Source organism: Bombina bombina, chromosome 5 (assembly GCF_027579735.1).
Source record: "Bombina bombina isolate aBomBom1 chromosome 5, aBomBom1.pri, whole genome shotgun sequence".
NCBI lineage: Eukaryota > Metazoa > Chordata > Amphibia > Anura > Bombinatoridae > Bombina > Bombina bombina.
In genome coordinates this window covers 296,921,161-296,931,143 of record NC_069503.1, presented here as the reverse complement: position 1 = coordinate 296,931,143, position 9,983 = coordinate 296,921,161, and the positions used below count along the sequence as shown (strand labels likewise).

General features: G+C 39.3%; 1 long non-coding RNA gene across 1 annotated transcript; it reads right to left on the bottom strand.

Annotated features, from left to right (window-relative positions):
• Positions 1–8,862: 8,862 nt before the first annotated feature.
• LOC128659311 (uncharacterized) lies at positions 8,863–9,358 on the bottom strand. The gene is made up of 2 exons (XR_008402335.1): positions 9,060–9,358; positions 8,863–8,976 (listed from the first exon to the last, which is right to left on the bottom strand). It is a non-coding gene; the product is annotated as an uncharacterized LOC128659311 (long non-coding RNA).
• Positions 9,359–9,983: the final 625 nt, after the last annotated feature.

Sequence of the window (9,983 nt, the reverse complement as noted above, 5' to 3'; positions counted from 1 at the left end):
AAATCAGTATCCACAATCAATATGTGATAGGACCACTACTATATATGAACTCTGTAGTGACTATCTGGTTGTGTGAATGAATGTGTGAATGAATTTACATTATATGCATTATGTATTGCCAAGATAAGCCTACACATAGAGGAATCAGGTATTAAAATAAACGCTGTCTTATTTCGAATCTGACATGTCGTATTATCCCCTTAGATGGCATAATTATAAATATTGGGCATTAGTCACTTTACACTCCCCTCATGATGATATTGATGGGGCGGAAAAACAATACACGCCCACTGTTTTCTGACCAATAACAGGGAAACTAATACAGAGGGAGTGGTATTATGGACTCTTTAGTGACTTCAAGAGCACGCAAACGATTGGCTTACAAATTCACACAATACGGATTTTTGCGGTTCCCAGATTAATTCACATGGGGAATCAGTGATTATAACATATACAATGTTGCTGTATTTAATTCTGACAGGTTATGTATACCTATAGATGTATACCTATAGATGGCACAATCGTAATATGTCTGATATAAGTTCTTATACACTGCGCCCGATGATGTCGAAAGGGTGGAGGAACTCAACAATGATGTTACTATGGTGGAGGTGGAGACAATAACACACCTACCATGTCCTAAACAATGATTGGTTGATAAGTGATAACAAGTAAGGGAGGAATATTGCGATTAGCCATATGATAGGTTTAGAAGTAAAAACGCCCCTAAGTAGGTGTAAACTTCAGAGCTTAAATAGCGAGGGCTTGGATTAGGCATTCAGGTATTGTCCACGTCAAAGACAACTTTACATTGACAAAAGTCCGTTTACGGACCGAAATACATTTATGCTATTTTATGTTTGTGTGTCTGTAACGAGTGCCAGGAAGCCACAAATATATTTCCAGGCCGATCCCGAGGTAGTCTGATTATCGGCCGGGCATACATGGAATACATACACTGTGAGCTAACTGGTTTAAGTACATTAATATTTGTATTCCCATACTGCAGTGGAGCATATATAGGGGATTAGTTTAACCCTTATACTCACAACTGCAGTATTTTTGATCTAATTTATTTTAATGAATTTATCTCTGATATACCTCACTGGTCTAAATTATTTCCTAAACCTGGATTTTTTAATGAAATGAAATAAAGGTATATATTTTAAAGTGGATGATAGTGCCCCTTAAACCTCCATTCCTTTTTCCTCTTCTTTTTGTAATTGACAATGTAAAACTGTATCAGTTTCTTTCTAGTACCCACTTTTCTCTCAAAAACAGCAATGACTGAAACAGAATCTATAAAATATATAAATGTTACAATAATTTTGTATTATCTCTTATGTTGTATTCATGTTCACTAATACTTAAAGGCGTTACAATAAAAATGATTTCCCCAGTTAAAGCCACAGTAACAAAATGCAGCATATTTTTTTTTAAAAAAACCCTTTTGTATTTGTTTTTATCAGTTTTAGAATCAAGGACCACACAGTAACTTACTGTTCATGACAAGTCATTACCTATGAACTTGTTTCTCATATCAGAGGCATAGTTATATTATATATGTAAATGTATATTAGTCTACATGCTTGTCTCTCTAGCTGTATATTACACAGATTTTGTAAGTAGTGATAGCATTGTGGTTGGGCAATAAATGTTGGGAAAAAGGCAAAAAAAATAATAATTACGTTTTGTTTTTAATTTAGCCAGTTTGAGCTTAAAATCTTCATCCAATTACCCACAGAAGATTAAGAAATATCTGTATCAGGGAATAGTATTGCCTATGAGTAAGTGATCTGGATGGTACTGACTGAAAATATACCCTTTTGGAGGTACATGATTTGTCATATCATTGGCTGCAAAATTCTAGTATGGTTTATTAGTCAGGGAAAGATATTACCAGATCAGGGAGAAAATAATACCATAAACATATGAAAAATTCAACATGTCCGAGGAAATCTTTGTTACTATCATTAAGGAATGGAAGTTACAAGAGGAACTATACCTTGCATATGGATCTCTAATAACCAGCTGTTTGGAACTTTACTCGAATATCACTGTGAATCAGAGGAATTGTTGGATTCCTTCAATTCTAATTGGTCTAGAGGACATTTTTTACTTCAAACAATAGGTGTCATTTTTTTCATGACAATGAGCTACAGTTTTTAAATGATAATGAGCAAAATGAGAATCTCTCTCCTGTTTCCCTCCTTCAGGAAAATATTGTGGCCGTCCATGATTTTGTGAACTATATACAGTTAGAAGCAATTCCAATTATTTTAAAATATCGAATGTACCTCAATTGCTCTTGGTATCCTTTGTTGAAAAGCAGGTACGTTCAAGAGTATGCACATGTCTGGAGCACTATATGGCAACAGTTTTCCAAGAATGCTTTTATCAATTTTATATATATGCAAGGGCACTAGAAGGCAGCAGTTTTTGCACAAACTGCTGCTATACAATGCTACAGACACATGACATGCACACTACCTACCTATGTATGTTCTTCAACAAAGGATACAATAGAACAACATAAATGTGTTACTTTAATAGAAGTAAATTGGAAACTTTTTTAAAATACTATTCTCTATCTTAATCATGAAATAAAAATGTTGGGTTTTGTGTCCCTTTAATAAACTATTAAATAAAATATTATAAAAGGTGAGTGTATTGATATGCACTTCATCTTGTGTAAGAGCTGCAGGGTGTGCATTTCTTATACATGGAGTTGGAAAGTACCTAGAACACTAGTGGTAGCAAACACCAACACTTGTATTTCTAGAACACATTAACTAACTGGTCTTATGTGTTTTTATATAAATAAAACGAGAGAAGCGCTCAACCTGGGAACGAACAATAGCATAATAGCTTGTTCTATGGCTAGTTACCACCTTAGAAGCAGCCTCTTTTTGCTCAACATGTGCCTTTCACAGAGAAGAACTTTCCTCTAGCATATCAGTCTGATACTATGCTATTGTTCGTTCCCAGGTTGAGCACTTCTCTCTTTTAATTTATGAAAATTATGACTCTTAGGGAAGTCTCCCTAACTGTGATGCAGGAATCCAGACGTGGACCCATTGCTCAGTGTGCCTAGAGGGATATGGCTGCACCTCACTGAAGAGGCCCACGCTTGGCCGAAACATACGTCTGGGGTCGCTTCTCAGGACTTTGGCTGGGATCAAGTTCAGTTTTCTGTGCTTGGTCTTGGCTGAAAGATTTGCTGCCTTGAGACCTGCTCCTTTGGCCTGGAGTCCATTCCCTTTGGGATTTGGGCTCCTGCTGCTATTGGGGGTGGTGGCTACTCCTTAGGCATAGAGCAACTGGGTAGTAGGGCTATCCCATTGACCTTGTGGCATCGTCCCTGGACTTCAGATAAACATGCTGCTTTTGGGGGGGGGGGGGGGCGCTCTGAAATCCAGCCTAAAGAAGCAATAGGGCAATTATGGCTACTAATGTGCCAAATTTTCCCCATACACTTCGGGTGTTGATTGCTGAGGACTTCCGAGAGAAGATTGGTTTGGCTCATGTCCAGCAGGTTGTTTTGGAGGGTGTTTTGAAGATGCCAAAAGCAAGTTTGCATTGTGTTCAATCTTTCCCTTCAAGAGGGATTTTTGAAATGGCTTTCACCGATGAGCATCATTTACAGACCTGCTATCAACGGACTATTGATATGGCTTCTGCTCCAGAATTGGTGGGCATGAGATTTGTTGCCTGTGTACAGAGGGAGAGAAGAATCCTGCTGACAGTACATATGTACAACCCGTGGGTCACTAATGTGGAAATTTGCTTGTTTCTTTGTCGCTACTTTGATGATGTTTAAGGAGGTAGCAAGATAAAGAATCAGTTTGGGACTTTCAATGGAAAGTGCAGGTTCAGGGTGCGGTTTGTGCCAGATGAATTAGGTATTGGTGGAAAGAAACACCCTCCACAGACTTTCGCCTTTGGTGGAAATAAAGGTTTCCTATATTATGATGATGACATGCCTCTTTTTTGCTGTAGTTGCAACCTGTTTGGTCACATTGCTGAAAATTGCCCAGGTGCCAGATGTCAAAATTGCGGTGAGGAGGGTCATCTTGTTGCCCACTGCAGTAAATGCTGGACCTATGTGGTTCTTCAAGTCATCTGTGCAGGATGTGTCCTTTGATGATGTTGCAGGGGTTTGATAGACGTCTTTCTACGCTGATGTTGCAAAAATACATCTTCAGTTGCGGTTGAGCCATCTGTAAATGAGGAGGAGGTCTCTGATGAGGCATTGAACTCTATATTACCTATTTTGTGTAATAAATCTGATCTGCAGTTGGGGTCCCTGTCGGAGAGTTGTATGATGCTCCTGTGGTGGTTCCTGTGGCTGAGAAGGTGGAGGAAGCCCAATCTAATATTCAGGAGGTGGATCTTGCTACATCTAATGTGTTAGCTGCTCCCGATGTTCTTGAAGCCCTGTTGCCCAATTCTGTGGGGGATACTGTTGCTGTTCATAGGACAGATAATTTTTTCTTCACTAAGTCATCTTGTGATCCTGCTCCTGATGCTGTTCTTGGTGAAGGGGAGAACATTGGTTGGTCTGCTGTTGTGTCCTCTGGTTCTGAGGAGGATATGGATACTGCAGGGAAAAAAATCTGCCTCCAAGCAGAAAAAAATTGCAGATTCTGTTGGATGGGAAAGTTCTGATTTGGATCTTCCAGTAGTTAAGAGCGCAGATCCAGATACTCTTTAATTTCAGAGTTTCCTTCTGTCTCTACTAAAGACATTCCCTCTGACTCAAGTGTATTTGTGACTTTTCTGATGCCTCTTCTGTTGGTTATATAGATAAAAGAGACGTGAACCAACTTGCTGAAGTTACTGGTTATGAGGCTGGCAAGGGGGAGCCTAGGAGGTCAGAATGTGTAACAGGTGTGTGAAAGTTCATTAGTAACACTGCTTTCAACAATATATTAAAAGTATGGTTACCAAATAAAAACTTGAGTGAGTGTTTCATTTTTAAATATATGTAATAACTCATGGCTTAGGGTTTTACATATATTTTATTATGATTTTAATATACTAGTCAGTTGTCATGAAAATATGTAGAACTATTTACCCCTGGCAACATATGGTAGTTCAAATTTAGTCAGACATGACTTTAAAAATAACAAATACCTTCATTGCAATGAATAAACAAAATAAGCAGCTAAAGCTTAGAAAATATGAACTGGAAAAAATAAATACTCAGCTTACCGAGATTTAAGTAACAAGCAGAGGAATATTGAAGAAAAAGCTCACAGTCAGAGAGGCACAATCCTTTGCTTGGGAGAGAGAGCACTAAGCAGAGACGCTGCAGCAGCTGCTGGAAGCAGGGTGTGTGAGACACAGCTGATGAGGCTTGTGGGAGAGAGAGCACAAGGCAGAGACGCTGCAGCAGAGGTTTGAGAGCAGCGTGTGAGAGACACAGTGGATGTGGCTCGTGGGAGTGACGTCACCCGGTAGTCAGCTGGAACTGAAAGTCCACTACAGAGCAGGAGAGAGTAGCAGGCTCCGGATCCAGGGAGAGAGAGAGAAGCAGGCAAATTTCCCCAGAATCCACAGGAGAGAAACTAGCTTCACAGGTGCAAAAGGGATTAGCTCACAGGAAGTTAATCCAGGCTGGATACATCAATACCAAGCATTGGTGTGATGTATCCAGTGTGATTTATATGCACCTGAGGAAACCGCCCCTTAAAGGGGTATAATGTTACAGGACCCCCCCCTTAAGAGCAACCACTCCGTGGGTCAAGGTCTGGGACGATCCGGAAATCTTCTGTGGAAAAGAGAGACCAACCTGGGAGCGGAGAGAATAACAGAAGGTTCCCAAGAATCCTCCTCAGAAGGGTACCCCTTCCAATGTACCAGGTACTGAAGACGACCAGAAACCTTCCTGGAGTCAAGGATGGCAGCAACCTCATTTTCCACATCCGGAGCTATAGGCAACACAGGAACAGAAGGGTCCAAAGGATTCCGAAGTGAACTGTAGGGTTTGAGGAGTGAGACGTGAAACGTGGGGTGTACTTTAAGAGAGGGGGGCAATTGGAGAGTAACAGCATTCTCATTTACTATTTTAATGATGGGGAAAGGACCAATAAAAAGTTTATGAAACTTCTTGCTGGGCACGGAGATCCGTAAGTTCCTCGTAGAGAGCCAAACAAGATCTCCAAGAACATATGAAGGAGGAGGACGATGCCTGAGGTCGTAGTACTTCTTCTGCCTCTGTTGGGCAATTTTTATAGTGTCATAAAGTTGAGAGAATGTTTCAAGCATAGTGTTAGTAAGATCATCAATGACTGGGCAGTCAGTGGTGACTTCGGGGTGTAGGTGAAAGCTCGGATGGTAGCCATAATTAGCAAAGAAAGGAGTAGCTTTTATCGTTGAATGGTAAGTATTATTATGTGCGAATTCTGCTAGGGGAAGTAATTTTGTCCAGTTGTTTTGTTGTTGGTTGGTGTAACATCTTATATATTCCTCCAACCAATGGTTTGTACACTCCGTTTGTCCATTGGTTTGGGGATGGAATGCGGTAGAAAGCCGTTGTTCAATGTTAAGGGATGAACATAATTGTTTCCAAACCTTAGAGGTAAATTGTGAACCTCTATCAGATGTTATAGTGTTCGGTAAGCCGTGTAGGCAGATGACATGTTTTATAAGGATATTTACAGTTTCCAGGGCGGTTGGTAACTTATAATAAGGCACAAAGTGTGCCATTTTAGTGAAGAGATCAACGATAACAATTATTGTGTTATTCTTTTCAGATACAGGTAGATCAACAATATAATCTATAGCAATGTCTTTCCACGGTCTGTCTGGAACTGGTAGGGAGAGAAGAAACCCTGTGGGTTTATTCCTATCTGTTTTACAGGTTGTGCAAACTGAACATGATTTAATGTAGTTTCTTATTTCTGTGTTTATGTGGGGCCACCAGTAGGATCTTGTAACTAAGTCATAAGTTTTGTTCATACCAGGGTGACCTGAAAGGGGAGATTCATGACAAGAGGAGAGAACTTGTTCCCTTAGTGAAGGGGGTACATAGAGTTTTGTGTCATGGTAGTATAACCCATTCTCTCCTTGTGTTAAGTTGTATAGCACTTTAGTAGTATCAGTTAGTTGCTTCTCTTTTAATTCAGTGGTTGATATGGCTAAAGTCCCCACTATGTTATCTAATGGAACTAGGGGTTTACACATCTGAATCTTAGGAGGAGGAGAAGGAAGCCTAGAAAGTATGTCGGCCTTGGTATTCTTCAAAGCCGATCTATAGGTTATGATGTAATTAAATCTTGAGAAAAATAAACTCCACCTCACTTGTCTAGATGTTAACGTGCGAGATGTTTTTAGGTACTCTAAGTTGCGATGATCAGTGAAAATAATTATAGGCTCTATTGTACCTTCTAAAAGGTGTCTCCAAGTTTCAAGAGAGCTTTTAACAGCCAAGAGCTCTTTTTCACCGATATGGTAATTTATTTCAGAGGTTGTTAACACTCTTGAATAATATGCTACAGGGTGTGTCCTATTTGTTTTGGGATTCTTTTGGGACAATACAGCTCCTATAGCGTAGAATGAGGCATCAACCTCTAGTATGTACTGTTTTTGTGGATCAGGGTATGCTAGAATAGGTGCTGTAGTAAAGGAATTTTTTAGAACATTGAAGGAGTGATTTGCGTCTTTGTTCCATTCAAAAGGAACATTGGCTTTTGTCAAGTTAGTTAGGGGTTTAACTATTGCTGAAAAGTTTTTAATAAATTTTCTATAGAAGTTAGAAAATCCCAAAAACTTTTGTATATGTTTTCTGGTTTTTGGTATAGGCCAATCAAGAATGGTTTGGATCTTTGTTTTCTCCATATATATCCCTTTAGATGATATATGATACCCAAGGAAAGTGATTTCAGGGGAATGAAAGGTACACTTTTCAGGTTTCACATACAGGTGATGAGCTAACAGTCTTGAGAGGACTATCCTAACATGTTTTATATGTTCTTTTTCATTATCTGAAAATATAAGGATGTCATCCAAGTAGATAACTAGAAAAGTGTCAAGGAGATCACGGAACACATCGTTGATGAACCTCTGGAATGTGGCGGGTGCATTGCACAATCCAAAGGGCATTACGGTATATTCATATAACCCGTACCTAGTACGGAAAGCAGTCAACCACTCATCCCCAGAACGCACTCTTATTAAATTATAAGCTCCTCTTAGATCAAGCTTAGTGTAAATGGATGAGCCATGTAATCTTTCGATTAATTCAGGGATGAGTGGAAGAGGATAACGATCTTTTTTTGTTATTTTATTCAATTCGCGGTAGTCAACGATTGGCCGTATGGTTTTATCTTTATTGGTTACGAAAAATATTCCTGCCCCTGCAGGGGAGGTGGAGGGTCTAATGAATCCCTTCCTGAGATTCTCATTGATATATTCTTTTAACGTATCAAGCTCAGGTTTAGAAAGTGGGAATATGTGTCCATATGGAACTTTTTACCCAGGGATTAGATCTATGGGGCAATCATACTCCCGATGGGGTGGCAAGGTTTCTGCCTCCTGTTTGTCAAATACTTGTTTTAAATCTGAATAAACAGGAGGGATGTTAGTTTCCAAGACAGATAGAAGAGGTTGTATAGGGTAACATGTGGTGGTACAATATTGTGAATTAAATTCAAGTGTTTTTTCTGACCAATGTACGAGGGGCTGATGTTTATTCAACCAGTGTAGACCTAATACAACAGGAAAAATGGGTGAAGGAATAACGTCAAAAGAAATGAACTCTTGGTGTATGTCATGAGTAGTGACTAATAAGGGAATTGTTTGGTGTGTGATGGGTCCTGACTCTAACTGTCTTCCATCAATTAATTGTACAGAAACAGGTTTTTTCTTTGCAATAATGGGTATTTTATTTTCTTGTACAACTTTTATATCTATATAACTAGCGTAGGCTCCTGAATCCAAAACGGCCTTAAGACTGTGTCGGTTTTGTCCCCACTGTAAAGAGATAGTAATAATGAAGTATGCAGGATTTTGTGCTGTTAAAGATAGTAAATGATCTGAGGTAAAATTTGTCTTACCTGATCTTTGTATCTTTAAAGAAGGACAGTCAGAAACAGAATGCTCCTTTGCGGCACAATAGAGGCAGAGTCCCAGTTCTTTTCTGCGTGACTTTTCCTCAGGGGACAGGGGTCCTCTAATGAACCCTATCTCCATGGCTTCATCCTGACTCTTATGAGAGGGTGTATAAGCTTTAGGGGTGGTAACCTTGGTATAGGAGTCTGGGGAATATCTTTCCTGTTTCCTTTCCCTAATTCTTCTGTCTATTTTTATAGTTAAAGACATAAGTGAGTCAAGTGTTTCTGGGAGATCTAGTCTAGCAAGCTCATCCTTAATATTTTTAGACAACCCTATTCTAAATTGATTTTTTAGGGAAACCTGATTCCATTGGGAATCCCTTTGCCAAATCTTAAATTCAGAGATATATTCCTCAACAGGCCTCTTATGTTGCTTTAAGTTACGCAACTTAAAATCTGCTGTGAGTTGCCTGTTGGGGTCCTCATATAAATCTGACATGGCCTTGAAGAAATCAGCAATTGAATTTAGAATAGGGTCGTTATTTTCTAAGAATAAATCTGCCCATTGTCTGGGCTTACCTCTTAGGAAAGAAATGACAGTTAGTACTTTTATACGGTCATTAGGAAATGTTTTTGGCTTAAGTGTGAGAAATAATTTACAGGCATTATGAAACTGCCTAAATGATTTCCTATCCCCAGAGAATTTTTCAGGAGGTGGAATTGGGGGGTCAGGAGTGTTAGTGTCAGGGGGTTTAGCTGCACTTAACCCTTCTTTAATAATATTCCTAAGTGTCAGGTTTTCTACCTGAAGTTCTCTAAGTCCCTGACTTAAACGGTCAACTTTGATGGATAATTCCTGGAAGTGAGCGTTTATGTCACCTGGATTCATCATCGTAGTTAAGTCAGCTGGATAAGTTAGGCTTGGTA